This window comes from Anser anser, assembly GCF_964211835.1.
Source record: "Anser anser genome assembly, chromosome: 13".
In the NCBI taxonomy this organism is placed as follows: domain Eukaryota; kingdom Metazoa; phylum Chordata; class Aves; order Anseriformes; family Anatidae; genus Anser; species Anser anser.
In genome coordinates, this window is record NC_139734.1 from 12,912,263 (window position 1) to 12,924,850 (window position 12,588).

Sequence of the window (12,588 nt, forward strand, 5' to 3'; positions counted from 1 at the left end):
GGCAGGTGTCTGCACTGCAGAGCCTGATTTTAGCCTTTGCTCTAGCTAGGTGCTGGTTCTTGCTTCTGCTTTTTATTTTGACTTTTCTTCTGCAGTGAATTAAGTTTTGTGGTTCCTCTGCAAAGTGTTGATGGGACCTGAGCTATTATTGCCCTATAGCAAATGTATTATGTCTGAGCTAGACCCAAACTTTGACCGAGCCCTAAAGGCAGAATTGCTATAGTGTTGTGTATGCACAGCAGCTGCTGATCAGAAATTTGAGGTGAGAGAAGGAAGCTGTATGTATAGCCTTTCTTTTAAAATACTCAAACAGTCTAACCTAAGTATCTGATGGGGTTAGGGAAGCTATTTTTAGCAAAATGCTTCAGGTGAGTTGAAACCTTCCCCTTTGTGTCTTCAAAGCACTACTTTCAGCCTGGAGAAACAAGGCTAATATGCATCTTGCTTTTCAGTTCTCCTGGCAGCGAGTCTGCTGTCTGAGATGCTGCTGAAAATTTGAGCACGGTGTTCTAGCTACAGGCTGTGTTGCTTTGTGTCACGATGCTAGGTACTAAAATGAAGAGGAAATTATCATGGATATAAGAAAGCTGGCAAACCTTGTATGTGGCCTTTCCTTGAAAACAGGCTGGGATGTGCTAGCAGCTGTTCCTTGGGGTTTTTATGGAGAGTGACCTGGATTAGTTTGACACATTGCAAAGCAAGGAGATACTGAAGCTGTAGCTGCTGTGGAGGTGTGGGCTGTGGCAGGGGAGCAAGGAGGGCAGTAGCCTTTTCTTGTGGTGTGCCCCCACTCACCCTAGGAAAAAACATGGGCCTGAGGGTGCCATCCACCAAGCTGGTGTTCCTGGCTGAGGAGGGAAGCTGGGTTTGTAGAGGGCCATGATCTTAAAAATGTAGTGGGTAACTGAGAATTATTGAGTTATATCTAAAAGATACTTCCCCCAGGTGACTGGCAGAGCCAGCTCCCTAGGGAGAGCAGTCCTGTCTAACCCAGTTTTATACCATGCATTTAAAGCAATGAATCTCCTTGCTTTCTCACAGATCCTCACTTAAAACAAGCTCTCTTGGCACATCCCTGGGTCAGATGTAATGTATCTCTACAAAAAGTCTTGCTGCCATGCCTTTATTGGGCTGCTCTTAAACCTGGCACAGATAAGCAGCACAGATAAAAGCTGTTACGCAGTTTGCATTCAGTTAGTAAATATTAATGCTGACTTTAAGGTAAGTGTCTTCCTATGTTGTTGGTAGTTAGTCTGGTAAAAGGAATTGCTTAGCAGCTCAACTCTTGTTAAGGGTGTGAGGCCTGAGCTCCTGGAGTTTGAGGCCAGAGGTGATTAGGTGAGTTCTATTTAGTGGGTCCTTAAATTTCAGATTAACACATCAGCTGAGCCCAATAACTTCAGGTGGATGAAGGTAGAGTATGTTTGGCAAGGACAGTTGTTAGAAGGACAGTTTTGATTTGCAGACCTCTTGTAAACACAAACTCCCATGCAATCAGATAAATAAGGAATGCAGTTGCAGTGAATGCAACACTTAATTATCCTTGCCATTAAAAAGGCTGGCTTTGATTTTTTTTTTTTCCTTGTCTAATTTCAAACTATGAAGGCTAGTTTTTATGGTAGAAATGAGGCAAGCAAGTATTGTTTCTCCATGGGGAACTAGAGGGACAAACTAACCGAGTTTACTGCTGAATTTAGAGGGCTTTGTATTTGAAGTTTAGCTTTAAATGATGGTGAGTACCTGTGGTCTCGCACAGGTGCAAGGTGTGGGAGCAGCTTAGCTGGGAGAGCAGGTCTGTAACTCACGGAGTCTTTATTTGGCACTTAAGCTCTCCTCACTGGTAGCTGATAAGGATGTCCTGTGTTGGACTTGAAGTCCAAGGGATTACAAATGATCCTGTGGGAGACCTAGGGTGAATGCCAAGTAGTCTGTGCTGTCAGAGTGATGGGATATTACAAATGCAGCTTATCCTCACTCTGACTGTCTGGGGCATGATGGGTCAGGTAAGCATAAAGGGGCTGAGGAAATCTGTAGCTAAAGCTCTAACCAGAAGGCAGGTGCTAACTGTCAAGGCTGCCACAGAAGCAGGCCCTGGCCTATAGCAATCCTGGGGCCTCTTTGCAGTGTCCTTGCCATACCTGGGCTTGTTCTGTGCAGCCAGAGCCTCTCAGGGGCTGTGAAGTAAGGCTGCAGGAAACTGTCCTGTCTGTTAGCAGGGCAGCTCTGCCTGCTGGGGTGCAGCAAAGCTCCCTGGGCCATTGGGCTCTGTATTACTGTGCTGCTGCTGCTGCTGCTAAAGCTTTTCTGAACCAAGCACTGGGCTTGCTCTATGAACACTAGGGCATCTCTTCTGTATGTTATTAATAAATGTATGTTCACTCAAGGCTTCTCTGCTGCTCTGTTGCCTCTGCTTGAATGCGGTGGTCGTATTAGTGAGGCAATGTACTTCCCTTCATGTCTTGTGCCAGCTTTTGGGTTTGAAAGGTCACCTAAAATATAGCTTCAACTCATCTTGTACTGTCTGTTCTGTTTAAGGGAACGTTGGGGTGTTGTATGCCTGGTGTCGTCCTTTGAGTCATTAATTTGAATCTTCAGTCTTTCTGGACAGCTCAAGCCAAAGTCATGAAACTGAAAGCACTGGTGGTTGCACTAGTTAGGTGTGTTCTGACCTAATTATGCTTTGCCAGTGGTGCAAATTGGGCAAAAAAGCCTCTAGTTCAACAGCTGGGTGTTCTTATCCTAAGATAAGGTTCCTGGCTCAGCAGGGTCATAGGAGACCCCTTCCCCAAGCACTGTTTCTCTGCAGCAGGGTTGTGCTGTGCGTGGTTAAGGGACAGAGGTCTTGGTAGTTGCCTGGAGGAGGTACAGGCTCAATCAACTTGAAGAATAGGGGGTTTATCTCACTAGAGAATCAAAACAAAACCCACTTTTGCTGTATATTACCGATGTGCCTAGATCAAATATCTTGTTTGTGGTAGGGCACTAAGAGGGAAAAATTTGGGTATTGATGGAATTTGTGATTTCTGCTCTTAAGGACCTTGCATGTTCATGGTGTGTCTCTGGGAGATGAGGGCAGGAGCTCGTGTAGCACTTCGGGGATGTGGAAGTGATTTTTGTGGAACTGGAGAGCAATGTAGACTAAGACTGGGAAATGGGGTCAGAAAAGGCTTTCCTTTAACAGACCAGCTTCTGCTTTCTTCCCTCCCTCCTACTCAACTGAGCACACTAACAAAGACCAAAATCTGTCTCTTTTCAGCTAAAGAATTTGATTTGCTGTTCTACAGGACACTGAGGTGAACACAGACCTACAATTCTTTCCCTAATTTCCTGACCCTTGTCTGAAGGGGTTTTCATGGCAAGTTCAGTGCAAGGCTGCCAGGGCTGCTTTCATAGCCCTTCTTTGCAATCCACCTGCCTCTGCAGGAACCGCTGTTACTCAGACCAATCAAACTGTAGTGAACAAAAAGGCTGGGCTTGTCTGAGATGTTGTGACACTTTCCATGGAAATATATATAATGAAGGCAATTTATGCACCTCTATCATACCTGGTAATGTATATACACATTTAACACAGGAGAAATTGCCAGCTCCATGGGGACTGAGGGCTATGTTTGGCAAAGTAACCACTCTGCCATCAAATGAAGAGATCAGCTCTGCTTGCTGGAGCCAGCTATCCTTGGTTATATTTAACCCAGCAGTTTTCACACTGAGAGTAAGTACACTCTTTATATCTCATTTCTGTGCTGGGTGCCCTGTTGCACTGCAGCTGTGACAGAGGTGATACATTCTCCATTAACACCTTCACAGGCTGCTTAGCACATCTGATGCTCCTGGAGAGTGGGGGAGAGGGAGATAACAAAGCAGCTGTGGAACTTGGAGCCTCTGGTCCTGACTTAGAACCAAGCTCTCCTCCCATCCCTGGCTGGCTTTCTGACCTCCTTTCAGCCCTGCAGGTGATGTAACAGCAAAAAGTTGAGTTCACTCTTGGACTAGAAGAGACTAAGAAACTGGGGAGGAAGAAGTGAGACATCCCTGGGTAAGAAATCTGGCAGCACTCTGAGTAAGCGCTGTCCTGCCCCTTGGCTTCAGCCAAGCAGTTGATCTTCTCTCAACCCACCTAGTTCACTTTGGGAGTGACCTTGTGTAAACCAAGAGCAAAGAAGCAAGCTGAGCAGCAAGCTCTTGCTTATGCAGTTGCTTCCATCTCCTGCTCTAAGTGCTGCTCAGCTGACATGGTGCCCTGTGCATGGCAGGGCTGGAGATGGTGCTGCTCCTCTGGTGAGTGTCTGGTTCTGCTCAGGGGCTACTTTCCTGAGAGCAGAAATGCAAGAGGGGTGCGATGCCTTGGCCCAGAGGAGGGTTTTTTCCAGGCCCAGAGCAGGAAAAGGCAAGAAGTGAAGACAGGGAGATGCTGAATCCACCTCCCAACCCTAGAGGTGTGCTATCCCCTCAGGTATGCTGCTGTAGCAGCACAGGCAAAGGGGATCTCAAATATGAGTTATTTGTATGTGCACTGGGGGAAGATGTAGTGTCTCAAGTCTTCATTTGACATTAATCAACACCCCCTTCTCATGGAGAGAGCAGAAGTGGAAGCTGACAGGGAATTATGAGCAGACCTGGGGTGTGAAGAGGCCCAAGACTTCCACATGCCTCCTGCCTGTCTCAGTCCTGTGGGATATCTGGAATGAGCAGCTTGGTTTACAGGTGTGTATGGTGAGATCAGTCCTTTATAGGAGCAAGCTTGTAACATCAGTCCCCTAAAAAAGGGGAGGAAGACAGGCATTCTTATAGCAACATGTTTAATATATTAGGAAGTCTGACAGCCAAAAGCATGGGCTTTGCATGCTTTCCACACTCTAAGCTACATTAGAGTGGCAGTGGCTTTGAGCAGAGTCTTTCAGAGCTTGTTGGAGCAGGGCAAAAGGAGTGAGTAGGGAATAAACATGCCATCTATACAGCGATGGCAATGTGTGCATACTGAGGCCTGGGAAGGGGTGTGAATGCAGATGTGGAGGAGGCAAAGTAGCAAGGTCTAGAAGCCCTGGTAAATGGGGTGCTGCCCAGATGCATGTTGCAAACAACAGCGTGTGTCCTGGCTGACAAGGAATTGCTGTCTGAGAAATGGGATTTGGGGCATGGGGTGGAAATAGGGGGATGGGAAGGAGGGAATGCTGGCAGTTTCATTTCAGGTTAATGAAAATATGATTAACAGTTGTAATTAACTGAAATGGTGGCCAGTTCTCTGCCCCCTCCTGATGATTTATGAGGTGCAGAGGCTGCCTGTGTCTGTGGTTTCTGCTTATGGCAGCACTTTAGAGCATCTCAAACTTTCTACCTCAAATCCCCTTCAGGCATAAGTTACTGTGGCTCTAGCTGCTGAGGTGTGTGTGGAGCTCCCCTGCATCCCTGGGCTTATTGTCCCTGCTCCCAGCCTTGTTGGGAGGCTTGACAGCAGGGATAGAGGCTCTGCGAGTGCTGAGGGAAGAACTGAGATGGGACATCAGTCTGACAGCTGCTCAACAGCAAGGCTGAGAGAAATGCAGCCTTGGCCTTGGATCACTGGGGGCTGAGCTGATGTGACACCTGAGTGAGGTGGTATTTCCCAGCCACAAGGAGGTGCCTTTCAATCTCATATGCCCTGGAACTGTGAAAATTGACAAGCCTCAGATCAGAAGAGCTTGGGGTGTGCTCATGGGCTGGAGCTGATGTCTCAGGCTCCCTTTGTGGGCTGGTCTGGCTGAGTGTAAGCAGCTGCCTCCTCAGCAGATCTTACAGGCCCTCTGCTTCATTTTCCCAGTGCTAAGGTTGTACTGCCTGATGGGGAGAATGTGTGACCCAGCACATGTAAGTATCACCTCACCAGACACCAAGTGCTGAACTGATGCTGCTGCTTCTGCTCAATTACACTGCCTCTCCTTTCAGTGGCACACTTCTTACCCCTGCAAAGTGCCAAGAGATCCTAACTATCCCCGTGCCATGTCCAGGCAATGACTAACAGACAGTGTGGAACAAGAATAAAAAAAAACCAAGGAGTTGGACTTACCAATTTAATCATCCAGGTGGTCTTGTACAAATGTGAGATCCTTACTTAGGGGAAAAGGAAACAGAAAAACACTGTATGACCTAATATGAATAGAGCAAACACACAGTGGCAGGGAGACAACTTCCTTTGGCTTATTTCATTATGAGTATAGCATTCTTCCCTACAATGAAGACAGATGGCACTTCTGGTGTGTGTGCCCACGGCAGATCAGAAAGTGATCCTCTGTCCCATCTGACTGCTCCAAAGAAAATAATAGCTAATTGTTAAGGATGTGTTTTTTGGCTGTGGAGAGCAGGTGAGCTATATATTGTTTGTCTGATTGCATATGCATGATCTAAAAAAAAGTAACTATCCATTTCTCAAAGGATACCTGATGAGCATTAAAAATACAATTGCAAGAATAATCAGGTCAGACTTCAAACAAATGCAGGGAAGCAGATCTGTTGAAGAAATAGATGCCCTGTTATGCCATTTTCTGAGTAGTTCTTAAAAGCTGATCTTCCTCTTGGAGATCAAACTAAGGTTCTTCAACTGAAGGATTGAACCCAGTGGTTTTACCTACAAGCTGTGAGTAGTAATTAAAGTCCTAATATGAAAGAAAAGCAAAACCAATGGTCTTATGCAAACTCTGGAGAGGTCCCGGTAATGAGGAGCACAGCAGGAGCAGGCTTTCAGAGAGGCACTCTGTGGCTTATCGTGGACACAGACAAAGGTTAGGGCCAGAGTGGGATGGGAGAACTACCCATGTGCTGGGCTGGGGGGGGGGGGGGGTGTGATCAGCAGTTCTGCTGGCTTTAGCATTTTTGCTCCTGGGTTGATTTATAGGCTGGGGTCTGCCCTGTCTGGGTTAGTGGAGCTTGTAAGTTAAACACTGACTGTCCCTGAAAAATGCTAACAAGCTACCAGTTAGCTGATCAAGATCAGCTTTAAAGAAGTCTGGATACAGAAATAGCATCTTATGGTCACTTTACCTATAGAGGGACAGTTGCATGCATCACCAGTGTGTAAGTGTTTGAATAAGCTTCACTTTAAAATGGAAGTTAATCTAGGAAAGCAGAGGTCTCCCACAGACACTTCCAGTTACCAGAAATGCACTGTCTGACCTGAATGGCTGTGGCACATGTCTGCAGGTGATGCTATTATTGTTCTACAGTTTTTCATTGCTTTGGAGCAAGTGACTGTTGCCAAGATATTCTGGGAAGCATGTATAAAGAGCTGCCAGAGGAACTATGTAAAAAGAGAGGGGTGTGTGTGGGGAGGTATTCTTAAAGAAAAGTTGGACTGTCCATTTAACTGGAGAACCGGGGCTTTGCTGGATTCTGGAGAGCAAGCAGTTCTCAAACAAGTCTCAATCCTGTTAGGCAATGATTTCCAGGGAGCAACCTGTCTGCTTGCTCTCTGGTCACTTCACTGCAGCAATAAATATGCATAAATAAAAATAAAACGAGCTGTGCCTTTGTACACCCAGATCACTGCTGCTTTTGCTCTACAGTGCTCATCTGGTAACCTGCTATCACCAGGGGAGTTGTTGAGGTTTCTGTTAAACAAGTGCCTTGCTCTGAGCACTGGATGGGTGTTTTGTGGCCTGGCTGATGTGTGGTTCTCTGAGCTCCGCCACTTGCGGGGCGGACAGGGGGGACGAAGGTCTTCCTGCTGGACGCTGCCTTGGGAGTCTGTTCTGGTGCAGGGCAGGATGCTCCCGCCTGCCTACGCGGACTCGCCGCGCTCCTTCTGAAAGTGTCCGGAGGACATCGCCTTTCCCCGGCCCTGCTGCAGCCGCGCACTTCCCCGCCGTGGCTGGCAGGGGGCAGCAGAAGCCGCGGAACGGCGGCGGAGCCCGAAGGGGCCGGGGCGGGGCGGGCGGCACCGCGCCCCCTGCGCTCTGCCCCGCAGCGGCCGCACCGCCCGCCCGGCCCGGCTGTGGGGGCACTTTGTGGGGCGGGGGCGGGCAGAGGGTTGCTGGCAGGGCCTGCTGCGGAGGGCCCGGCTGTTTGCCGATCTCCTCCGCTGTTCTCATCCCGTGTCCCTACGGGCTATCCTTCCACGTGCAGGCCTGCAGGCGGGTGCTGTTGATACCGGTGATGCCCCTTGCCCTGATCTCTGTGCTTGTTTAGACGGTTGGTGCTACCTGCAGGGGCCTGCTGGTGCAGAAAGGGGCAGAGTGTGGCCTGGAGTAAATGCTGTCCTGTCCCATGTTAGGAACTGGTTTCATAGTGGCGTCCTTCCCCAGCGGGGCAGTGGCCTGGCTGGCTCATTGAGGCTGTTACTGCAGTGGCTTTTGATACAGCTGTAATTTAGGGGGCTTTCCTTGCACGACAAGCAACTTCTCCTCCCCAGCCTTGTCTAGGAACAGGGGGGAAGAGGCTGTTTTTCTGCAAAACAGACTTCCTAAACCCTGTCAGCCTGTGCTGTGATACCCAGGAGAAGATCTGCGGCTCCCTTGCAGGTGACAGTGTGGCTTTCTGGTCATGGGCTACCCTGAGACCAGGGCATAGTCCTGTCCCTAAGAATAGGGGTGAAGGGCTGTGGGTAGAGCCTAAGTGAAGGAAGGAAGAGAGCAGAAGGCAGGTAAACAGGGGGAAAACTCAGTGCTGTGGTGAAGAGAAACATGGAGCAGCTCCCCTGAGCTCCCCTTGGTGTGCTGCTCCCTCCGCACAAGCCATCAGGGGCCCTGGGACACTGCTTCTTAGCCGAGGGTGGTACAAAGAGGTTGGCCTGTGCTTGGCTCTGGATAGAGCTTTTCCTCTCCAGAGTAGTTGACTCCAGCCTTGCATTGATTTCCATTTGAGTCAGACACTACTTAAAAGCCCCAGAGGGAGCTTGCACAGCGTTTGTATCTGCAGTTTCCAGAGAGCATCTTGCCAAGTATCTCAGTGCCTCAATAGCTGAGGGAATCCCTCAGTAGCCTTCTTGTGGATGCCTCTCTCTAGGTCTCCTGAAACAAGGCATTCTGGTGCCAGTCACTTCCAAAGGATGGCAGTCCTGCTTGGAAAAAGGCCATGATCAGCACACCCCAAAGGCACTCCAGTAGTCTTTCCTTCCGTTTTTGTTTTAGGAAGGCTGTTCTCGTATAGGCTATACTCTCACGATATCTTAGTAGCTTTTATTGGTGTTTAATCCCCCTGTAAAACACCTTGAGCAGTTGGTGTTGCTCTTTAGCCCTGCCCTCCTGGCCAGGACCAGGGCTGCAGCTATTCTTTGCAGTGTAGCCATCAGTGTGTAGCACTGCCTGGTTCCTGGGGCTCTGAGTTTTCTGTGAGGTGGTGAAGACAGATTTACTGTCTCTGTATATCACTGGGCTTCATTTTCCAAGGTTTTACAGGTTTAATTGATATTGGCCCAGGTTAAAAATATTTTTAGCAGCAAGTACTAAACCCTCTTCTTTAAGAGAACGCCTTAGCAAAAGAGTTGAAGCTGTTTTAAATGAGTGGCTTCTTAATGAGAAATAGGTTGCTCTCTTTGAATTTTCTCATCTGTTTTCACCTGACAAAACTTTTTTATTCTGATTTATTTATTTATTTATTCTCATTGGCAGTCTGATCAAGCCTTTCAACTTTCTTGGTGATGGGAAACACCACGTCACTTTTGGTAAAGTGAGAGTGGGGAAAGGGACTAAGGCAGTAGCTACTCAGAAAATATTCTGACTTCTTTGTGGCTCAGGTGGAGACAGAATGATGAAAAGGAAGAAAATTGTGTCCTCTGAAAAACGTTTTACTGCTGTTGTAGCTGGGAGACAGCTTAAACTAGAAATGTAAGACCTTAAACAAAAATGGTTTTTTTGGAAGCTTTCATTTTATATTTCTAAAGTCACTGAGGTGTCAGTTTTTCAAAAGGGTAGAAGATCCCACAGAATCTAGTTTAGTGTGAAGATGCTGCCAGCAACACATCCTTTTAACTCTGGTTCTTGGTAGCAGGGCAGTGCTGAAGCCCACTGCAGCTGATGTGCAGTGAGGTCTGTTTGGTTCCTGGCAGTAACTCCTCAGCTACATTGCTCCTTTGCAGAGTCTCTCACACTCCCAATCCTTTCTCAATGCCCTTCCAAGGGATTAGGACCACCATTGTGTGCAAATTTGTTGTTAGACAGCTGCAGGTTGTGCTGCAGTTTCATAAACATGAATGAGGAGGAGGCTATCAGCTTCCATGAAATGAACTTTATTTAGAAGACACACCACTAGAAGAGGAAGTGGAATCATGGGCAAGATCCTCTGAATCTAGGAAACAGTCTTTCTGGCCCAACTTTTCTTTTTTTCTTAACTTCATTTGTAACCTTCTCTTTAGCAAGCCTTCTGTACTTTGCATGCTGATGTTACTGAGAAGTTCAGGGTGTGAATCCTAATCTTTGGGAGTTGAAACCACCTTCTTTTTACCTTATCCCCACCCCATAGCGTGCATATATGAGAAAATAGCCCAGTTACATGACCTCCCCATTGGTCTTCTCTGAAGCACCTCTGCCTCACTGAGTACACAGGATTCCCAGTACTTGTGTTCAATGTGGTTAAGTCTCTTCTTTCACCTGTTATAAGATCTGCTTCTTTGCCTATTCAGGTGCTGTGCAGTAGTTCTCATCCCTGTTGCATCACACATGGTACTGAACTTAATTTCACACTGCTACTACTAGAAGTCAGGTTATTTTTTTTACATTTGAAAACTGACATGCAGAACTTAGAGCAAAAAAAAGTGAATGCTTTTGGCTGTCAAACAGAAGATATGTCAGGTCATGACTTTGGAATACTTAAGGTTCTCTGCAGTGAAGCTTCTCCTGACTTTCGGTAGTCACTGCCCAGCACATCTGTAAGGCAGACCCAGGAGATCTTGTGCCTCTGGGAACCAAAGAGCACAGTAACTGTATTTGAGTGGCTCCCCTAGTACTCTACAATGGGCAAAGGAAGAACCTGTTCCTGTAACGTCCCTTCACTAGATGAGCATCTACTATATTTTCTGCAGTTTTATGGCTATGTGCTATTTATACCTCATTATCTGCATCAAATAACATTTCCATGTAAACAGGACCTGCTGTACTTCATTGTGCTAATTCAGTCTGGGATAGATGCATCTGGCTGAAAGAGCTGGAGGTCCGGTAGTGAAGTAAATAGGATTACATAAGAGCAGCAAATTATGGACAGTTTAATTATGTCTGTATGAGGGCAGCAGGGCTGCTCTGAATTCTGGCAATCCTGATTGAGTGCCTGACTCTGCACCTTTGTGGGTATTGTTTCTGGAGAGACTTCACAGACTGTTGGCATCAGGCACCTGTGGCCACAGCAGTTCATGGAATCTGATCTCTTCCCTGCATGCCCTGGCTGCTTTTTATAGGCTAGGGTCTTATGTCTTCTTGCCCAGCATTTTTTCCATGTATTCTTGTCACAGTTGTTCCTAGCTCCCCACCCCTGACTTCATGAGTAGAGCTGTTGGCCTACTTGACCTCCCTCTTGTTCCCTTTAATCTGGAATTCCTCCTAGGCATGTTCAGGATGTGCTTAAGACTTTGTTTTTTATAGGGGACTCAGGAAAGTTGCCTGGGGATTGAGTGGAGTCCACTTCTTTGCAGCAACGTGGGAAGTGTTTGTCCTTCACTTTTTCACTTCTACTAATGCAGATGTTGACCAATGCTCCATCAGCAATAAGGATGTGCAAGACAGATATGGATTTTAATACCATGGGATTACTTTTCCTGTGGATAGATGCTTGGGCTGGCTCAGCATCAGAGCTATGGAGCATGCATATGAGCAAGAAGTGGGAGAGGAATGCAAAAGAATGTAGGAAGGTGGCATTAACTTTCACGGCTTTCTAAAAGGGCAATTTGGTCAAAGTGGGCAACAGTTTCCCATCTTATTTTGGACGGTGCTTCCATCATTCTCTCCTAATTGTAATGAAGAAAAAAAAAACACCCACAAACAAACAAAAAAACCACCAATCAAAACAAAGAAACAAACCAACAACAACAACAACAAAACACACCTTGGGATCCTATATTACTACAGGGGTGTGTGAAAGCTCTTTCTGACAGGGAGCTGCTTAGGCTTTGGGAAGAAGGTGAAGATGAGCAAGGGGCTTCTGGAGGCTATTAGAGTGAAGTCAGGTTGAACCCCCCTCCTCCCCAGCCTCTCCTAAGTGTCTTTTCCTTTGCTGATGGGTTGTTCTACTTTCTTGTCACATGATTTTATTTTTTTTTCTTGAAGCCTTTCCTCGTCTGTTATGGGCAACTCCTTTCAGATCCTCATCAGAATTAATGTACTGCTAATTTCCTCTTCCAGATCAGTAATTATGATATTTCATAAGGCTAGATCTAGTCATGATTTGTGCATTACCTCCTCTCAATATTTCCCAGTTCTCAGTGTGCTGTTACATTACAGCTTATAGTAATACAATAGCACATCTTTCCATGTGAGGAAGTCCTTACCAATCTGATCAGAATTGCTTTCTTTTCAAGTAGAGAACAAAAAGATATTGGACCTAGACAAGGAGGCCTTTGCTTGTACTGCTAAACAGCAGGTGGAGAAAAACTGCTGTAGTGATTACTCTTCCCACTGCAGCTTCTGGCACCTT